The 23292-nt window shown below is 34.7% G+C and overlaps 1 protein-coding gene across 1 annotated transcript in view; it reads right to left on the reverse strand.

The window, feature by feature from the left end:
- ZNF385D (zinc finger protein 385D) overlaps nt 1-23292 on the reverse strand; it is a gene marked incomplete at both ends in the record, with an annotated part of 950735 nt that overhangs the window by 741537 nt on the left and 185906 nt on the right. The gene's annotated exons all lie outside the window — the stretch shown is intronic.

The following is a 23292-nucleotide window of genomic DNA, read 5'->3' on the forward strand; positions in this document are numbered from 1 at the left end:
AAATTAAAAATAAATGAAAAGATTCCTTATGAAATCGAGCAGCAAATAAGCATTGTCTAGACACTTAGAATTCAAAATTTCCACTTTGTCCCATTTTAATAGGTTGCTTTCACACTATACATTCATCTTTATATCTTTCTTGGGATACAAATGGCAAATGTTTCACTTTGCTTCTTCTATGTCAAACACTGTGTTAAATGACAAATGGCTAACATGCATTATCTCATTTAGCCATCATAACGGTGGAAAAGGAAACAATGAATAAACTATAGTTTTTCCTGTTTCATAACTAAAGAAACTAGGGCTTAGAGTGTTTAAATAACTCACCTAGGGTCACACACCTAATAAGTGGTACCTTTGGGATCAACATTCGGTTTTATTTATCTTCATATCACAAGCTTTTAATTATCGTGCTCTTTACTAAGTATTAATGTATTAGATATTTCCCTTTTGATTTCAACAACTAAATAAAATTATCATATTTTCATATTTCTTATCAATTAAGTAAAATCACTTACATTTGTATGGACACATCCTACACATATAAAAAAGCTAAAATCGTTCCAGTACCTAAAAATGTATGTTTTGTACCTCAAATACATAAGAGGTTCTGAATATCCAAGATACCTTCATACTCAGGGTGCAAGGAAAGTGTGACAGATATAAGGATTATTTGGGAATACATTATTTTTGGATAAATATAAGCTTTGTATGCTCAAATCTAAGAGAAATTGGCAACTGACAATTGCAGAATCTCTGACCTTGAGATGGTAATAATTAAAGCAACCATTGTAATACATATTTTACTGTTTATTTATAAATCACTTAAAAGAATACTGACTCCTTTCTAAGATTTTTCTGTGCTTTTACTAACAGGACTCTGCATAACTTTTACAGTCTAGATATGATTTTCCATTCCAATTTTCCAGATTCTTCAAAGATCTTTTCATAGTCTTTGGAAATATTAGCAGAGGAGAACAATTATTATTTTAACGTGCATTTATTAACTGCCTACTGGGTGGCAGGCCCTCTCCTTGATACTGGAGAAAAACTGATGAGCAAGACAAGAGTGATCCTGCCGTTACAAAACTTACTGAATGACGGGAAGAACATGGGCTTTGGTATCAGGCAAACGAGATAACAAATGCCAAAATAATTTTGACAATGTATAAGGAGTAGTTTGTCAGTAAATGATGAAAGAAAATCTAACTACTGACTCAAGCTAAACACCTAATACTTGAATCTCTTAATGGATACTGAAGCATCCAATTTTTAAAGACAGTAAAAGCCTTTAAGTATATAATTCATGCTTTTTGGTGGACTAATTTATTTAAAATACACTAACCGCTTTTTAAAAAGGAAACTTTATCTTTCTTACTCAGGTGGCCGCTATTAGAATAATATTAAATACACAATTTGAGTGGTCATATTTAAAAGAAAATTTAGGGACTTCCCTGGTGGCGCATTGGTTGAGAATCTCCTGCCAGTTCAGGGGACATGGGTTTGACCCCTGGTCCGGGAAGATCCTACATCCACGGAGCAACTAAGCCTGTGTGCCACAACTACTGAGTCTGCGCTCTAGAGCCCATGAGCCACAACTACTGAGCCTGCGAGCCACAACTACTGAAGCCCACGCGCTTAGAGCCCGTGCTCCACAACAAGAGAAGCCACTGCAACGAGAAGCCCATGCACCACAACAAGGAGTAGCCCCCGCTCGCCGCAACTAGAGAAAGCCGGCATGCAACAGTGAAGACCCAACACAGCCAGAAAGAAAGAAAGAAAGAAAGAAAAGAAAGAAAGAAAGAAAGAAAGAAAGAAAGAAAGAAAGAAAGAAAGAAAGAAAGAAAGAAAGAAAGAAAGAAAAGAAAAGAAAATTTAGAGGCTTTGTAAAATTATCACATAATTTTAGTTAAAGGAAAGTATATAACTATATTTATTAGCTTTTTTATTTCATATAAATGAAGCAATTTAGGTATTTACTACAGGTTGTATTCAGAATGTTTCAAAACTTTTTTTCAGAGTTAATTTGTATTTTTAAAATCTTTTATCTCAAATATCATTAAGTAATGAAAATGATTAAATGAAGGTGCATTTAATCACTGTGATGTTCTATAGGCAATAAAAACAGATAGGGAAAATTACATAACATGAGAAATTATTTCTATACAAGTGAAAAACAAACACAAGATGTAAATTTACATATAATATGTTTACAACTATGTAAAACACAAGTAAGACTTAGGAAAAATATCAGTAGTCATTGATTTTGAATGATGAGATTAGAGTTGGCTTTCTTCCCCCTCATTTTTTCCATCTTTTCAAAATTGTACCTAATGACCACTTATTACATTTATTATGAAAAAATAAATCAATATATTTGAAAGAAATAAGCCAAAAAAAGAGCTTGTACTAACCTACTGAATGAAGGGTTTATGTTTATCAGAACTAGGGCAAACTACACAGACAATCCCAGTACACGAGTCCTTGTGACACAACATTTTTGAAAAATATATGCATATGTTTGGAGAGAAATTGTTTCTTCTTTGATTATTTCCATCTTGACCTATAAAATAAAAATGTTGGCCAACGATTTAGCAGGGAAGATGCTGGAGAAGAAATTTCCTTCCAAGGCTATAAGATTTATTTGCTTACATGTGAGGAGTTCCCTTATCACAAAAGAAGGTGAAAACTGTACCATCTGAGTCAAAATTAATTTTGCACTGGGAGGGGGAGGGGCAAGGATAAAAACTCTTAAAGGAAAAAGGGAATTTCAAATTAACACTTGTAGCCGGGGTGTGACATCATAAAACATGTACAGATTTTGAAAGAAAACTGCCGTTATTTCAAATGGTACTCTCTGAAATAGGAAGCAATATGAATGAGTAATTTTTACTATTTTACTCCTAATATGGTAAAAGTATCATTTAAATGCTGGAAGGGAAATTTTGCTCATTTAAGATGCATTGAGAAAAACTTTAGTGGTCACCGTCCACAGGCTCTTGGCAACTGGATTGAAACCCAAAATATTTTATCAATTATCTTTTTCTTTTCTCCCCACCTTACTTCCATGTCCAGAACCACTAAAATGCGATGAAAGTCTGTTGCTTCACACAACAATGTGGATCCACACTGCATCATGTAAAAGGTTTAAAGACTAGGATTACCACAGGAATGATTACTGTAGGAATCAGGTATTTGTCTGTATATATTTTTTAATTTTATAGATGTGGAGCTGAATTTGCTCCTACAGATTCATAGAAATAATTAAAAGGTGTCATACATCAAGAACTTATCTTTGATAATTCATATTAAACACTGTACCTCAGCATAACTTGAGAAAAATAAAACTGGAAACAATATTTTCTTTCCCTAGGAGGCAACATGCTTGTTGAATTTGATTTCTAGTGCATTGTTTTGACCCACTTTAGAGCCTTCTGAGACAAAAACTGAAACATCATCACTTGTACCAAAGCACCAGATTTTGGTATGAAGATTGTCCTAAAGAGTGCTGATCTTCAAGTCCATTCTCTATGCTTACCTCTTTATTCCTGCCCTGCAACTAGGTTTATCAGTACCAATTTTTTTTTTTTCTTCAGTACGCGGGCCTCTCATTGTTGTGGCCTCTCCCGTTGTGAAGCACAGGCTCCAGACGCGCAGGCTCAACGGCCATGGCTCACGGGCCCAGCCGCTCCATGGCATGTGGGATCTTCCCGGACCGGGGCATGACCCCGCATCCCCTGCATCGGCAGGTGGACTCTCAGACACTGCATCACCAGGGAAGCCCTATCAGTACCATTTTTTAATTTTTTTTTTTAGATTCCATATATATATGCATTAGCATACGGTATTCGTTTTTCTCTTTCTGACTTACTTCACTTTGTATGACAGACTCTAGGTCCATCCACCTCACTACAAATAACTAAATTTCGTTCCTTTTTATGGCTGAGTAAATATTCCATTGTATATATATATATGTCACATCTTCTTTATCCATTCATCTGTCAATGGATATTTAGGTTGGTTCCATGTCCTGGCTATTGTAAATAGTGCCGCAATGGGGTGGGAGGGGGAGGCTGGGGCGAAGTGAGAGTAGCATCGACATATATACACTACTGAATATAAAATAGACAGCTACTGAGAAGCAGCCACATAGCACAGGGAGATCAGCTCAGTGCTTTGCGATGACCTAGAGGGATGGGTTAGGAAGGGATGCTCAAGAGGGAGGGGATATGGGGATATATATATATACATATAACCGATTCACTGTGTTGTACAGCAGAAACTAACACATCATTGTAGAGCGATTAAACTCCAATAAAGATGAAAAAAGAAAATGAAAAAGTGCTGATATTCTCTTTCCCACCTCATCCCAGGGTAACAGGTTGTACCCCTGGTGAACCCTAAGTTTGGTGTAGCCCAACTGATTAATAATTAAAAGCTGGGGAAAAGACACAGGAGTGAACTGCAGGAGCTCACCATCAGCACAGCTAAATAACTAAATATATTATTGGATTATAACCCAAAATATAAAATATATATCGGTGAGTACATACTGATTAAAAAAAATTAAATGGGGCAGAAGATACAAACCTCCCATATAGGAGTATCCCAAATCATTAAATAGATGCTCCTTCCTCAAGGAGGGATGGAGCATGACTCCCTATTCCTTAAGTGTAGGCTACATGTCTAGTGACTTTCTTCCAAATAGCACAGTATGGAAGGAGAAGAAAAAGTCACTCTGCAATGGAGAAACCTGACAAACATGGCCTAAGCTGTGTAACTAAAGCTAACAACAGTGATACATCATGTTAATGACCTGTATCCTTGATATGATGTGTGGAGAATGGTATTTCACCTCTGTAGTCTTCCTCAGAAAAACACAAAACCCAAGTCAAGCCATGAGAAAAACATCAGACAAACCCAAAACGTGGGACATTCTACAAAAGATCTGACCATTTCTCCTGGAAACCGTCAAGGTCATCAAAAACAAGGAAAGTCAGAAATTATCACAGCCCAGAGGAGCCTAAGGAAATATTAAGACTAAATAAAAGGTGGTGTCCTACACAGAAAACAAGCATATGCTTACCAAAGGGGAAAGGGGAGGAGGGAAAAGTTAGGAGTTTGGCATTAAAATATACACACTATTATATATAAAATGGATAGCCAACAAGGACATACTGTATAGCACAGGGAACTATACTCAGTATATTATAATAACATATAATGGAAAAGAATACAAAAAAGAATATGTATATGTATATATATTTTCCACATATAACTGAATCACTTTGCTGTACACCTGAAATTAACACATTGTAAATCAAATATATTTCAATAAAAATTTAAAAAAAAAAGCAACTGACTGCACAAACAGAAAATAATGTGGTGTCATAGATGGGATCCTGGAAAAGAACAAAAACATTGGAGTAAAAAACCCTAATAAAGTCCAAAAAAAGTATAGAGTCCCAGTAACATTACTATTCTATTACTGGTCTGTTAGTTGTGACAAATGCACCAGACCAATCTGTCAACAGTAAAGAAAAGTAGGCAGGTGGGTTTTACAGAACTCTGCTAACTTGGGAACTTTTCTGCAAATCTAAAACTATTCTAAAATAAAAAGTTTATTTAAATTGAAAAAAAAAGTTAGGGACTAGTTCAGGACCATTGTCTATCTCTTTCCTTGACCAATACAACGGAAATATCTTTGGAGCTTCTGTACTCTGGGAAAGAACTAAGACAGAGGCTTCTCTTCTCTTCATCCTTTGCTCATTCATCTCCACAACAGGAAAAGTAAAGTGCGACGGGGAGGGTGAGGGGAAGGACCACTGCCTTGCGTGGGGCCTGCCATCTTGACCCTGTACTTCAAACTGGCTTAAAAGTACATTCTCTTGTCTTCTCAAATACAACATAAATACAACATAAAGTGTCAAAGCTTCACAACCCTGGTTTCTCAAGCTGCCCTGCACGTGACTTGGAGGTAAATTCAATGCAGAGAGGAAAGGGTTGGAAATCCAATATGGACCATGGCTTCAAGCCATTTTCTCTAAATCAACTTTGACAGCCAAATAACTAACCTGCCAACTCATTAGCAAAGAATCTAACACACATCCACTGAGTCCTCGTGTGTAATAACGATCGGTTCCAATGAAGATGAAGGATGAGCCATTTTCACACACACACACACACAGCGTTATCCAACCACTCTCCATATAATTAAGAATTCATAAACCTCATTTTTGGTATTTCAACCCTATCACAACAATCAATATTAACACAAAATCAAAAGTGTTTAAAAGAGCATATATTAACTGACAACCAGACCTAATTTTATTGAATGGAAAACTTTCCTTACAAATATTTTCAATGTTTTATTTCAATGTTAACAAGCCAGGTTCCACGTTTTGCCCATGATTAGTTTTATCCCTTGTTCTTGGATTTGCTCCCTTGTCAAAATCTAAGATTTCCAAGAATCTTGAAGTTCTACAATAATTTGTACTGACAATGAAATGACAATAAATGACATCAGCCAACAGGCAGTTTAGAGCACAATAAACCATATTTTAAAAAGGATTTTACACATGACCTATAAAGGTATACAACTGTAAACAGCATAAGTAAACTAAACTAAAATATTCTTGTTTTTGTAATGCTTTCTCTTGCCATAGAATGTTTTTAAATGAGGAGGATAGGGACTTACAAGTGAAGAACACATTTAGCACAGGCTTGTTCCATAAATGGTGGCAGAACCAATACTAAACAAAAAATCCCTTAAAAATCTTGGTCTGCAAGTACATCTAACAGTCATTTTTCATCTAGATGAAAATAAAAATTTGAACTGTACATTTTTCTTGGTGATACAGTTGGAAAATGACTAGTTTAAGTAGATGACTACCAGCCATTTAGTAAAAAAAAATAAATTATAAGTTCATTTGATAAGATGTTTTAATCCTTTGAGTTTTAATAGTATTTATACAGAGGGTGGCAAGTGATAAATTTTGGCTATTTCTTTCAAAGTTAATTTCTTTCTTTAAAATTAATTAACTAATTTGGTTGTGCTGGGTATTAGTTGTGGCACACGGGCTCCTTAGTTGTAGCATGTGGGCTCCTTAGTTGCGTCATGTATGTGGGATCTAATTCCCTGACCAGGGATCCAACCCAGGCCCCCTACACTGGGAGCGCAGAGTCTTATCAACTGCGCCCCAGGGAAGTCCCTGAAGCCAATTTCTTTCAGAAAATAAAAGTCAAAGTCTAAATATCGCCCAAATGCATGACAACATTTGTCCTCAAAAATTCTCTCTCTGAAAAGCAGAATCTACTAATATTGAATGCCTTATAGAGTCTAATATAAAGAGCTTTCTCAGTTAATTTATTATAAAAAAAAATGTCTGGGGAGGACACATCAATCTAGACCATTCCACTAAAGGGAAGTTGCAGTATGTATAATCTGTACAAATTCTTATAGAGTTTGTAGTTATCATGCAACTTTCCTCGACTGGCTCAATAAAAAAGAAAGTAGACAATGTAACAAAGATTTAGTCATTATTTATGAGAGTATGATCACACAACTGCAACTGTAAGATATTTTGGAGAAACCTTTCAAGGGTGACCTTAAAAATTAGAAAAAGGTTGTGGAGATCCTTAATAAGCATTTATGGAGTGAAACAGAAAAAAATATGTACTACTGGTACGTGATTGCATACTGCTAACTTGGAATAAAATTTCCAGAGACAACACCATAAATGGATTTCAAAAGCACTAATTTAATTTGAGATAACTTAGAAAAAAATGAGAAAACTACTAGGTATTTGAAAGGTGGTTCTAGTGGTGACAAAGACACCGTTGCCAAAGGTTCCTCCACAGAGTTTAAATAAACTTGGTGAATGAACTTAAGATCAAAAATGAAATGTTACAAGCCAATATTTTAAAATCTAATCCTCATTTTTCAAACTTATGGAAGAAAATTGGCCACTCTTTTGTCTTCTAGTTAGAAAAAATGAGGGATTAACTTTTATTCTATATTTCCTTATATTAGGATCTGCATGGTGTAAATTATATCCATATATACAATATATATATATATATATATATATATATATATATATATATATATATATATATATATATATATATATATATATATATATGCCAAATACACTGTGAGAAATCAAATGAACTGTTTCATTAGTGAATTTTCCTCTATGTTTAAAACCAATTTAGAGAAAAACTCATTTGTACTATAAGGTTAAATATTATATATTATATGGAATATTTAAGTTATACCATCTCACCTTTGAGTAAATTATAGATTGCGGCACTCTTATACATTTCACTTTTTAAAGCGTAAATAATCCATAATTAGCACTATAAAGTACCAACATAAGAAAAATTTTGCATTGATCTCATTCCCCACTAGAGTGCAGTATGAATTTAAAATTAAAACTACAGTATTACGAGAATCCCATAACACTAGGCATAAAAATAGCATTATTGTAATTTTGTAAATATCTGATGCATATATATATATATATATATATATATATATATTATATTCAGCTTTAGTGGCATGTATATATAGTATAGCTAATGAATTCTGTGTTAATTCACCGAATACACCTACAAAAAAAGACAAGATAAATTGGAGGAAAGTCACAGAAAAGCTGACAAAGTATATCAATCATCCTATATTATCATAAGGTTTTATTAATAAGCAGCAACTGTTTCTTATATAGCCTCTTGACTTAAATATCACTTTGAAACTTTAAAAATGAGGATATTTAAGTTAGTAATATCTTACTTTTATAATACGAAAATAATATTACAGATTACAGGAGACAAATCAAGATTAACGGATTAGTATTTCAACTTATTTTTATTACCTCATGGCATCAAACTAAATTTGTCAGTCTCGGTAAGATTATGGTTTTCAAAAGCTGATGGAACTCTTACTAAATAGTCAAGGATTCACATACAAATTTAAACCAGGAGTGGCAGGACCAAAAATAGAATGAAACTTTTAAATGTATTCCTTTCCCTTATTCAAAGAGCACACTTTCAGTACTGCAAGCTCAGAATCAGAACTTTTATTTTGAAACCTCAGATAAAGAAAATTTTACCTTACTCTTTCATAGAATCATCATAAAATCATGGCTAGTATATCTTTGATACAAAACTGGAGCTCATAGTTTAATCTTAAAAATAAAAACAAAGGTAATTATTTTGTAAGGTCATTCTTCAATTAGAACCTATATTCAATAAGAGGTCAGATATATCTCACATTTCACTGTAATTAATGTTATCCCTCAAAGTTTCAAAGTCCTATTAAAAAATATTATTATTATTATTATTATTATTATTATTCTTTACAAAGAAGGTGCAAATAGTTTCCTATATTCTGACCTGTTTTTCTTATTTTAGGGAATCTCTTCTTGCATCAGTCATGTCTTCAGGGTGCCCTTGGCAACACATGACCCCCTGGAATTTTGCCACCCAGCATCCCTCCCATCCTAGCAGGGATGTTGATAATGAATTAAGAGCTCTTGAGTTCTCAGGCCATATTTTTAACAAAGCTGCTTTAAATATTAACCCTGTTCTCTTGAGAATGCACCAAATTTCTTTGTGCTTTCATCTGTACCCTACTTTGCAACTAAAACAGCTTATATAAACTTAAGAGTAGTCTGCTCCAGAAAAACTTCTGAAGACCTAAGTTAGAAAGAGACTGTTTTGGCTTGGCTCTGGTGAAAAATAATGTCAAGGAATCACCAAAAAGTGATTGGACAGACATAGTTTAAGCATCTCCTCTGTGTCCAGCACTCCTGTAGACGCTTAGGATATTAACACACCCCAGAAGCAAATATCCTAGTTCTCAGTGGAGTCTGAGAAGAGGGTGAAAATACCTCTTGGTTATACTGACTTTGGATTGACTTTTTTTTTTTTTGACTTTTGATGATCAGTTACCCACCAAGGAAGAGTAAAACTGTGATGTTTATTGTGACTAACATTTGGGGTTGCCAATTCAGCATTTGGATCGCTAAGTTGTTAACTTCTTTTAAGAAACAGCTTTGCTTTCTCTCTCATTCTTGGTGCTTAGAGCCCAGGATTTCTTCTTCTTCTTTTTTTTTTTTCCCCATGAACTCTGTCTTCTTAAAATATATTTTGATATTTTAGTGATTTCAGCTTTTGTCCCTGCCTAGTCTTTTTCTAATACATACATTTACTCATGGTATTACGTGTCCAGTTTTTTCCATAAGAATTCTTAAGAACGAAATAATCACTCTAAGTTCCATGTTTCCTTTCACATTTTCTCTCCCTCTCAGTATCAGAGGATTAGAGCAGATGAGATTGATGATACAGAGTATCTTCAGGCTGCTTGAGAATATTTTATCATATTAAGAGAAAGCTCCCTGAAAAATGTATTCATTCCAGCTGGAGCAGACATAACATATGATGGTCCCTAGTATTTCTACCTCATGGTAGTCAGATCTTTGCAGAGCTGATTCCCCTGGAGAACCTGTAACTTGCTTCTACAAATAGAATATGGTAGAGATGATGGGATGTATGTGCTTAAGGGGCATGATTATGTTACATGAGACTGTAATGCCTATTTTGTGAGGAGAGACTCTCCCTCACTAGCTTTGAAAAAGCAAGCTGAGTGTTATGAGCTTCCTTATGGAGAAGACCACTTGGCAGGGAGCTTAGGATAGTCTCTGGCCAACATCCAAGAATAAACTGAAGCCATCATAGCAACTGAATGTTAACCAACAACTATATGACTGAGGCGGGGGTTCCTTCCTCAGTCAAACCTTAGATGAGACCACAGCCCAGGCTGATACATTGGTAATCAACTTCTAGAAGACTAAAAGAAGTAAAAGGTCTGCCACAACCTCCCTTCATCAGCTTTCTTATTCAGTATTTCATATACCTATTTGCCTTATGCGCTCAGATGATGTGTTTTGTTTAGAGCCATTTTGCTCCAAAACTTTTAAACCCACACAAAGTAACTGGTATGTCACTGAGTAATCTGACTCTGAGTCAGAGCATTTTAACTAGCTACCCAAATGATACTTTGTTTAACTTTCTCTTTTTGTTCATCAACTGCAAGCTGGCAGAGGGCCCAGAGGACCCAGATTAGCTTTTGTTCATCAACTACAAGCTGGCAGACGGCCCAGAGGAACCAGATTAGCAATGTCTGGACTCCTGATCTTGAGAAGCTATGAGATAATAAATTTGTGTTGTTTTTAGCCATTATGTTTGCTGTGATAATGTACAAAGTCATGCAGCAATAAAAAAAACTAATACACCAGTGAACTCTTTGGTATTAATAGTAAAATTGGGAATTGACCTAAATTTCCAAGGCAATGTATTTGCTCATCAAGAAAAAGTTCCAGACAGCTTACCACCTAAGCTTTTAAAAAATTGTTTAAGTCTTTTTTTAATGGTTTAAAACATCCCAGCTGTATCCCTAACCTCAAATATGTAAAGCATATTAGAATAAAATAGATTAAAAATAAATAAATTATTTTCCCCATGAAGATTTAAATCACCCGATGTACATCCCTGGCAGACATCACTAATCAATCATGACACCCTTTCCTTCAGAGCCTGAATTGAGTTTCACATACTCAACACATCACTGTAAGAATCCACGAACTGTTCAAATTTGCCATATAAGATAAAAACCTATTTTCTATACTAGATACTAGATACATTGACCAATATATCACGTTTGACTTAGAGAAAAGTATAAACGTATTCCAAAAAAAAGAAACAATGCATTAGTCATTTTTCACTATAGTACCATTTAACATATTTTTCTATCATCTGAATGATAAGCTCAAAGGTGGTTAATTAAGTTTGCAGAACTCAGTAATTCTAGACCCTGTAAAAAGAATCAAATTTGAAAATGACATTGTTAAATTATAGCACTTATTATAAATAAAAAGGTAATGCAGGGTGGTAAATTTAAGTCAGAAAATAACTATATAATAGAGATTTTTATATGTAGAAGGGTTTAGAAAAGATTTCCTTATACTCATGTTTCTCAAATGTGTTATATTCATGTTTAAACTCCAAATAGATACATGATAGATACGAATTCAGGTCTAAGAAGAAATGTGAAATATCATTAAATGGTAGACAGTAGATTATACATTTAAATGACAAGAAATTAGGTTTCTTAGATATAAAAAGACGACTAAGAAGAACCTTAATAACAGTCTTAAAATACATAAAGTAATATTATTAAATTGAAGGTGGTTTTCAGCTTCTCTCCATTTCTATTAATGAAAGAGCAATAATACAGCTTAAACTACAGCATGAAAAATTTAGTTGACACAGAGTATTTACTCATTTAAAAAGGAAGCTCATTGGTTGGCTTTTTTGAAATAAATTTTCATCTCTCTAGGGTAGTTAAAATTAAATCCTTTTAAAGGTAAGACAATGGATTTTGCTCTTTTCAAGTGCTTTGATCTCCAGAGAATGAAATGATTTAATAACAAGGAATCTTCCTAAAATTAAAAGATTCTTTAAAAGTATATTTATAGTTCACATTGATATATTTTCATTAAAAATAATTTTAGTAGTAGGAAAATAAACTTTAATTCCCCCTTAAAATGTTTCTTTTAAATTGCTTTTAAATTTAGCAAAGTATTAGGTCTTAGGACTTTTAGTAACTGTTTTCACCTTCTTTGTAGCTTTAGTTTCTTTTTTTAAATTCAGTTTTCAACAATATACATATTTCACATCTTTTATATTTAGCTTTTAAAATAAAAATGTTAATTAAAAACAGCTCAGGCAGCTAAATATCAAAAAACAAACAACCCAATCCAAAAATGGGCAGAAGACCTAAATAGACATTTCTCCAGAGAAGACATACAGATGGTCAAGAAGCACATGAAAAGCTGCTCAACATCACTAATTATTAGAGAAATGCAAATCAAAACTACAATGAGGTATCACCTCACACCAGTTAGAATGAGCATCATCAGAAAATCTACAAACAACAAATGCTGGAGAGGGTGTGGAGAAAAGGGGACCCTCTTGCACTGTTGGTGGGAATGTAAATTGATACAGCCACTATGGAGAACAGTATGGAGGTTCCTTAAAAAACTAAAAGTAGAATTACCATATGATCCAGCAATCCCACTCCTAGGCATATACCCAGGCAAAACTAATTCAAAAAGACACATGCACCCTTATGTTCTTGGCAACACTATTTACAATAGCCTAGACATGGAAGCAACCTAAATGCCCATCGACAGATGAATGGATAAAGATGTGGTACATATAAACAATGGAATAACAAGCCATAACAAGGAAAGGAATTGGGTCATTTGTAGAGATATGGATGAACCTAGAGTCTGTCATACAGAGTGAAGTCAGAAAGAGAAAAACAAATATCGTATATTAACACATATATGTGAAATATAGAAAAATGGTACAGATGAACCTATTTGCAAGACAGGAATAGAGACTCAGACGCAGAGAACATAAGGGTGGACACAGGGTGGGAAGGGGAGGGTGGGATGAAATGGGAGGTTAAGACTGACATATAAACACTACCATGTGTAAAATAGATGGCTAGTGGGAACCTACTGTACAGCATAGGGAGCTCAGCTCAGTGCTTTGTGAGGACGTAGATGGGGGTGGGGGGTGGGAGGGAGGTTCAAGAGGGAGGGGATATAGGTATACATATAGCTTATTCACTTCATTGTACAGCAGAAACTAACACAACATTGTAAAGCAATTATACTCCAATTAAAAAAAATGAATCTAGAAAGAAAAAAAAGTTCTAATTTTTAATTAGGTTAAGGTTTTATTTAAGAGATGTGGAACTTCCCTGGTGGCGCAGTGGCTAAGAATCCACCTGCCAAGGCAGGGGACACGGGTTCAGTCCCTGGTCCGGGAAGATCCCACATGCCGCGGAGCAAATGAGCCTGTGCACCACATCTACTGAAGTCAGCATGCCTAGAGCCCATGCTCCGCAACAAGAGAAGTCACCACAATGAGAAGCCCTCTCACTGCAACGAAGAGTAGCCTCTGCCTGCTGCAACCAAAGAAAGCCTGCACACAGCAACAAAGACTCAACGCAGCCAAAAATAAATACATTTATTTAAAAAGAGAGAGAGAGAGAGAGAGAGAGAGATGTGGGGTACAAAGCCATAAATTTCTCTTTATCAGTACTTGGATTTTATTTAAATATCAACTCCAGTTCTTTGGCGAATTCAAAGATTACTTGAAGGAGTTCTGATCATGAATTTACAGTAGCTGTAAAAAGATCAAGGCACATCAAAATGTGTTGATCCTAACATTTTCCAGGTGTTTGGTCTCCAGAAATCCCTTCACCCCTCTGGCTCTGTTTCCTTATTTGTAAAATGAGGGAAGTAGGCGGCTGATCTCTGTTCCCTTCTAATTCCACAAACTGTAGCCTAGTTGAGGAAGTGATATTTTACACTTATGTTCATGCTACCATTATTGATGGTGCAACATGGTGTTTTGTCCTTAGAATAAGTTTTAAAATCTGATATTTGTTTGGATTTTAAAGGTTGATAAACCATTTTCACAGACACGTTCTCATTTAATTTTCCTTTAAAATGATGTCACATCTCAAATCTTCAGCAATGTGTGTATTAATTGATAAGACTGTTGCATTTTATTGACACATCTCAGGATTAAACTCTCAGCATTGAACTACTCAAGAAAAGTCTTGACGGCCCAACAATCAAAAATGTGAAAGTTCACCAGAATGCCCTGAAGTCCCTTCACACTCCAAGACTATAGATTTGTGATTCCATATATCTCCAATTTTAACACTTATAGCACTGCTATGTGGCTATTTAAAAAAAAAAAGAAAGAAAGAAAAAACCTTTCTTTTATCCAGCTTTATTCTAATTTTTGAGGTATGTTTAAATTAAAAATGTTTTTAAAAACATGTCTTTCCTTCCAGAAATTCTGAAATCAGTACTCATTATTGTTTACTGTCAACTTCAGTTCATTACATCTATAATTTACCAGATGAGAGAGTGATCTACTTTTTCTGATCCAAAGTGCCAGGGATGAAAATGGAAAAGGCTGGGGAAACTTTAAAATCATAAATTTGGGGGAAGGATGTATAGATCAACAATGAACAAGGAGAGAAACAGAATACTAAGAGAACATTCAAGCCAAATGAAATGGCACAGTAGACAAATGTTTAGATAGAATATTCTTAGTGTCATATGTATTTCTAACTCAATGATGCTTATCAGTTAAACAACTTTTATTGCAGGCTTAGTGCAAACTAGACAATTCTGTGTGCCAAAAGCATGCGTATCAGCTATTTTTTTTCTCAAAACAATTCGCAAATATGTAAATATATGCAAACCACTGAGATCCATTTTTTGGATACAGGATTCCTGTCCCACCTGGAAAAGCCCACTGGAAAGGGAGATGTTAGTTATGCTGTGTCTGAAATCTGTCCAGGAAAGCAAGTTATTGTTTATCATCTTTTGAGAAAAAACTCTATTCATAAAGGCAGGACAATGGTAGAAATTGGCATAAAAGAGTATATTAGTTGCTAACTCCTGCTGGCTTATTTTAATGCAGATTTTAATAATAATATCTTGCTAAATTGGAAATAGGCATAACTTGAAACTTTTCTGGTCAAACAGTCACATTCTTTTAAATATTTCAAAATTCAATTAGGTTTTACATTCCTATTGCTTAATTGCTTACTCAATGTTAAATAGGCATTAGAAAGTGAGAATTCTTTTTTAGGAACTTGAAAATAAGAAAAGGCTCTGAAGAATTAAGCTTTGAAATAAATACATAGTGGGTCAGAAAAAAGCTTTGCAAAATTACAATGGAGAGAAAGAATGCTCCCAAGCCAACAAAAGTTCAGAGGAAACTTGAAGTGGCTTGAACAAAGGCATCCAGATTATGAAAAAATATTGACTTCAAGGGATTGGTCAACCCGGAAAGCACGAGAAAGGATCCGCTAAGCAGTGTGACTTGGATTTATTAAAACACTGTCCAGGGGATGTTGGTATGACCATATCTGGTGACAGAGATGTTGCAGGCTTCAATGTCCTGATATCCTAAAACTCTTGGTTCATTCAACTCTCCCTGTTCTGATGAGAAGACCACCAAGCAACCTTTCGATTTTGATACGGCTTTGCTTATCTGGGAAGATGTGTCTGTAAGGGCAGAATAATCTAATCATAAAAACTTGATATGTTTTTGATCCTGGGTAGTAATTTCGTGCTGAAATACTGGAATTTCTCTTCATTTCATGCTCTTACTGGATGGACTACACGCCCATATCTATAAAATAGTTTTGTTCATAACAAGGATCCAGAGTAATTGGCAACAATACCATATTTGAAATGTGTTCACAATTAATATTTTTTAAATGAATAACATTAATGAAAATGTCAGGGGTTTGGGGTTTATTTTTTTTAAAAACTAATAATTTTGAAGCACTTAGTATTTACTAGGTGCCATACACTGTTGAAACAGTTTACAAATATTCATTCACTTAATCCTCAAAATATCACCAATGAGGTAGTTCCTATAATTAACCCAAATTTACAGATGAAGGAATTGTGGCATAGCTGGATTTTGAACTCAGGTTCTGGTTCTAGAATCAGTCTAAGGATATCTACAATCTAGATTGTAACCAACGAGGAGATTCTACAATCTAAAATTCCCTCACATATGAAAATGTATGTGTAAATTCTTAAAGTATATGGTCATTTTTTTCCTGAAATTTCTTCATTTCTTGTTTCAGTACCTTTTTCTAGCAGCAAACTTAAACTGTCATCTTGTAGTCTGGAAGCACTGCAGTCATTTATTTAAATGAGATCAATTAAAATAAGATAGCTAAGCACTAATCAACATCATATGTTTTTCAATTAACTGGTAATACATATCTATTTCTCAAGCTCATTCTAACTAATGGAGCACTTGGGGTGGTTTAGAACTATTGAAGACTATAATTAATTTACAAAAATCAATTTTTAAAATATGAAAGCTCTCCTGCAGTGAATAATTTCTCTCTCCCCTTCTCTCTCTTTCTAAATACACACTGACACACACACACACACACACACACACCTATGCATACTTTTTAAACTCTACACAGATTTTTAATTTAATTCATTTTGTAGGGAGAATGGAGTTAGTAATGAAGTAAGAGGGAACAAATTTGCTCTCATGAGGAATATTTAGATATTCTAAATAACAATTTATTAGATCAGTGTCAATTCACAATATTCAAACTTTGTTTAAAGAGGGAAATTATACAAAAATGTCCCTCAACAGATAAATGGATAAAGAAGATGTGGTATATGCATACAATAGAATACTACTCAGCCATAAAAAATACTGGAATAATCCATTTGCATCAAAATGAATGGACCTAGAGATTATCATACTAAGAGATGTTAAGTCAGAGAAAGATGAATATCACATGATATCACTTATGTGTGGTATCTAAAAAATAGTACAAGTGAAGTTATTTACAAAACAGAAACAGACTCACAGACATAGAAAACAAACTTATGGTCACCAAATGGGAAAGGACAGTATGAATTAGGAGTTGGGATTAACATATACACACTACTATATATAAAATAGATAAACAACAAAGACCTACTGTATAGTACAAGGAACTATATTCGATATCTTATAATAATCTATAATGGAAAAGAATCTGAAAAAGAATATACATAGATTCTTATGTTTATATATTCTTATATATATATATATATATATATATATATATATAAACACTTTGCTGTACATCAGAAACAAACACAACATTGTAAATCAACTACACTTCAATAAAAAGGGTGGCAATTAAAACTGAGGGGAGATTTGAATCAGGAACAGGGGAACCCAAAAGAGGAAGGGAGAAAGGGAGGGAAGGAGTTATGATAATATTGGGCAGATTTGGATGGGTTTGTAGATTTGCTTTAAAAAACTGATTCACATTATGTGGAGAAAGGCAACGCAGGAATACAAGTCTTTATCCTCCTCCTCCTCACCATAAGAAATTTTACATTTTTATACTTGGCTTCTATGTCTCTCTTTAGGTGATGATAATAAGCCAAAGTTAAATAGCTCGAAGTTGTTTCGTGTGGCATTTACAAAAGCAGCAGTTAATAGGCAAACAGGGGACCTGAGTGGATGATTCTACATTGTCTTATGTCCTATGGAAAGTGCCCTGTTGTTCACCAAGCACAGACACTGTCTTCCAAATGACAGTAGGATATCCTAGAAAGTGAGCTCTACTTGCAGAACTATCTATATGCTATCCCCCATACACCATCTGTTATTCTTTACGAATTCTAACACACTTTTGCCCTGATGTGTTCGCATTGTTTGGAAAATGAACACTTACCCATTAAATTCAACAATAAAAAATGGCCCAATGGATGTACTGAAGCAATAAAAACAGTATTCTTGGTAAGTGTTACCATCACAGTTTGAGATTTTATATTGCTGCTGAGGAGTAATTTCTAAAACAATTACTTGTAGGCAAATATATTAATAATATTTAAATACAGTCAAAGTTGAAAAAGCAAATCTACAAGATGGGATATTTCAAGCTCAGACTGACATTCTTTCTGCAAAATAGCCCATCCCCTGGGCTCAGAACCCTCAGCATGTGTTAAGTTTATTCTGACTTGTGCCTTCTGTGGTGGTAGCTGCATTTATCAGGTAGAGCAAATTGATTTTTTGAGCATAGTTCTTCTCTGCTATTAACTTATTCTTTAATTCATATGTTGGTAACCTTGATTTCATTTTAAAGAAGTGAAAAGTTCTTTTTGACGTATCAAGAGGGAATTTGTCCAACTATATGTGTTAAGGGTTTTGCTGTGGTTACTGAGCCTAACACCTAGCAGCTATAAGTTCAGGAAGCAACTGCTAATATCCCGAGCTCTAAGGGGTCAAGGTTACATAAACAGTACCATAGCAGTGTGAAACAAGCCCACTAGAACTAGCTGGAGGAACCTGGTATTGAGGTAAAATTAAATGTTCATATACATACACACACACACACACACACACACACACACACACACACACACATATATATATATATATATAACTGATCTCTACCAATTACCTTATGCTTCTCTACGATTTCTCCATGAAGTTGTAATCCTTTAAACATAAACATCCATACAAAATAAGAAATATGATACAGATATGCACTTTTTTTCTCTCCACAGAGATAGCTTTCCATTCTTGTAATTTGGGGTATCATTTAAGCTAATTTAAAATAACAGTAGTGTGACCTACCACTTTACAATTAATATTTACAAAGGATGTTCTGTGAAATTCTAAAATTTACTTTAAAATGCTTGAAAAATACCTAAAATTCATATTCAAGCAAGTTTTTTCCTCCGATTACAAGACTCTTGTGATTCATCTCTAAGAAATAAGCCCAATTTTAATGAAATTGGCAGTATTTATTATTTCAACTGTTGATTGACCATAGAGAATTAAGTGCAGTGTTCTCTTTTTTCTTTATAAACACAGGGAATGCAAAGCAGAAACTGCTTTCTATACTGTTAATTGGGCTAGATAATTATTACTGGCCTGATTAAGTATATTTTTAAATAGTGTATTATATTGACTTTTTCGGACTATTTTGCCTAACATAATCACTTAAGGGTGCCCCTTGAGTATATTTGTCTCCTAGAACTAGAGAATATTATGGTAGAATATGAGCATTATGTTTTAATACAGCTCTCTATTGTTTATTAAGCCTTTAAGCTGATAAAAAAATCACTTTCCAAAAAAATCAAAAGACTAATAAAATGTGTAGTATTTGTAAAACAGTAATTAATGAATAAATGTTTTTGATGCACAGTCTAAAGAAATATGATTAAAATAAAAACTAGAATTTAAAATATTTCAGGGAAGTAGTAAAATGACCCAGGCATTAGTAATGCAAGCCTTTTAAAAATTATACTTTATGAGAAACACAAGAAAAAAATATATCAACATCTTACTGCTAATGCTTACAGAATTACCCTGAAGTATCCTAAAAAAAAAAAAAAAAAAATCAGTGGTAATGTCCAGATTCATTTAAAAAGGAAGGTTCTTCCCATATAGATTTCTCTCCCATATAGACATTGGTAGGATGATAATGAAAAAGAAGATGTAATTTTTCCCTGCTACCCTAAAAAGCTGGAACTCATTCCTCTCTCCCTCCACTTATGGGATTCAAGTGACGCTACCAACCATAGATCCCTGCCCCGACCTCAGCGTTAGGAACATGATCCCAGGACTAACCAATCATGGTGACTTCTTTCACAAAAGGACATATGACCCAACACTGGGCCAATCAGAGACCTTGTGTGAGCTTTGATGTTCAGATACAGAGAGGTACTTCCTTCATCCTAGTTTGAAAGCTGTGATGTTAGAGTTGGCTGTCAATAGACTTACCCCATCCCCCAGTGAAGAAATCCTAAAATGAAGAAAATGAAGCTGTGTTAGGCAGATTCCAAGATGGTTCCCAATGACCCTCCCCTCTTGGTATTCATGCTGTTGAGGAGTCCCCCTACACAACAAATAAGGCTAACATATTTCACAAAAAAAAGAAATATTGCGGTAATGATGGTGTGTCATTTCTGAGGTGAGATCATAAGGCTTCTGCCTTGCACTCTCTTGGATCATCTATTTGGTTTTTTTTAAATTATTTTTATTGGAGTATAATTGATTTACAATATTGTGTTAGTTTCAGGTATACAGCAGAGTGAATCAGTTATACATGTACATATATCCACTCTTTTTTTGGATTCTTTTCCCATATAAGTCATTACAGAATATTGAGTAGAGCTCTCTGCTATACAGTAGGATCTTATTAGTTACCTGTATGTCAATCCTAATCTGCCAATTTATCCCCCCTGTCTTCCCCTTTGGTCACCATGAGTTGGTTTTCTACACCTGTGACTCTATTTCTGTTTTGTAAATAGGTTCATTTGTACCATGTTTTTAGGTTCCACACATAAGTGATATCATACAGTCTTTGTCTTTCTCTGTCTTACTTCACTCAGTATGACAATCTATAGGTCCATCCATGTCGCTGCAAATGACATTATTTCATTCTTTTTTATGGCTAACATTCCACTGTGTATATACACCACATCTTCTTTATCCACTCATCCATCAATGGACATTTAGGTTGCTTTCATATTCTGGCTATTGTAAATAGTGCTACAATGAACATTGGGGTGCATGTATCTTTTTGAATTAACTAATTATCAAACAAATGCAGAGCAAAACTATAATGGCTCATCTATTTGGAGGGAAACCCGCTGTCACACTGTGAGGACTCTCAAGCAGCCTTTGGAAGAGGTACCCGTGATAAGGAACTGAGGCCTCCTGACAAGAGCCAGCCCCAGCACATCAGCCACGTGTGTGAACTACCTTTTAAGTGGATCCTCCAGTCCCAGTGGCTGTCAAGAGATGGCCTATGTCATGGCCAACATCTTGACTGCAGCCTCATGAGAAACACTGAGCCAGAATCATCCAGCTAAGTTGTTTCTGAATTCCAAACCTACATAAAATATCTGCAATATTAAATGTTTATTGTCTCATGCTGCTAAGTTTTGGAATAACTTGTTGCATAGAGATTGATAACTAATACTGAAGATCAGTAGAGTCAGTCATGAAGAAATGAGAAGCAGAAAGGGAGAGAAAATTCTAGCACAATTCAACCTTGAGCCCTGCTTTACTTAACTTTTCCTTCCACTCAGAACCTTCCCATAACTCTTTCACAATACAGCCTTTATTAATTAGAAATGCCTTTCTCTCTCCAATAGATTATGAACTTTTTACGGGTAGCAATTTTAGCTTAGTCATTTTTCTTATGTATTCTTCTATTATAAAGCAATACAGTCATACCGATTTTGAAACAGAGGAAAACATTAAAATCTTAACACAATTATTCTAACACTTATTTTACTAAAATTCATTATGTAAGATATTAACAGATACTACATGGGAAACATGTGATATAAAAACAAATTAATTTGAAAAAATCTGGGTTAAATAAAGTTAGGCAGAATTCTTTCCTGCAGGACAGACATCTTAGAATCCTTAATATAGAGATTTTTATTGTGAGTTTATAAATTAGGAATATTCTATGCAGGATTTTCCTAATTTATCTGACCCTTTTGTCATGAAGCTTTTGCACTAGGGTTCCACGGATCTTTGAGAATAAGTGCAATATTCTGTTACATATTTAGGCTCTTTCAATTTTTTCACTTTTCTAAATAAGTCCAGGAGAAAAATCTCTGTGCATTTACTTCGTTTTTTTCTTGTTATAGCAATACCTTCTGAACAATTTCCTTAAATCAGAGGCTCAAAGATGTAAGTATTGTTGCAAAGATTATGAGCAACTTAGTTTTTGTCAGCTACATTGTTAACTGTTTTTCAAAATGATTATACCCATTTTTTTTCTTTTTCTTTTTTTTTTGAGGTGTGCGGGTCTCTCACTGCTGTGGCCTCTCCCATTGCGGAGCACAGGCTCCGGACGCGCAGACTCAGCGGCCATGGCTCACGGGCCCAGCCGCTCTGCGGCATGTGGGATCTTCCCGGACCAGTGTGCGAACCCGTGGCCCCTCCATCGGCAGACTGACTCTTAACCACTGCGCCACCAGGGAAGCCCGATTATACCCATTTTTGCACTACAGTGAAGGTGTGAGAATGTCAGTCTCATTGAACTCCTGTCAGCATTAGGTATCCTATTTTTCCTTAATTTTTCAAGTGAAATGAATAGAAAATGATAACAAAGCACATGTCTGGGGCTTAGCATTTCATCTTAGGCACCACCCTTGTGTCCCAGCATAGTGCCCTCCTCCTCCCTTTATAGAGATGGACAGTTTCTTCTTATTTGATTCACAGGGTAGTTATTTAATGGAGCTATAGTTTCCTCTCCATTATCTTAGAAATATTGATCAACAGATAAAACTAAAGATATGAAGACAGATTAGCCTTAGTAAACAAGAAGATCAACAATAATATGCTATCCTCCTGAAGGAACTTTCACATACACAGTGTCCCAGCTGCTGAAACAGGACAAAAGGTGCTGAAGAAAGAGCTTTTCTCAACCACAAGGAAAAAAGTTTACCACACTGTACATCCATAAATAAGAGAGTCAGAAGTGCCACTTGCCAAAAAAACTGGAAAAGAAGCCTTCTCTCTGCCACCCCATCAAACCCACATCCATGAAAATTGCTTTATGATTTTTAGCTACAATGCCAAAGGCACAATTTATGAAAGAAATAATTGATAAGCAAG

This window comes from Mesoplodon bidens, assembly GCF_964165515.1.
Source record: "Mesoplodon bidens genome assembly, chromosome: 5".
NCBI classification, from domain to species: domain Eukaryota; kingdom Metazoa; phylum Chordata; class Mammalia; order Artiodactyla; family Ziphiidae; genus Mesoplodon; species Mesoplodon bidens.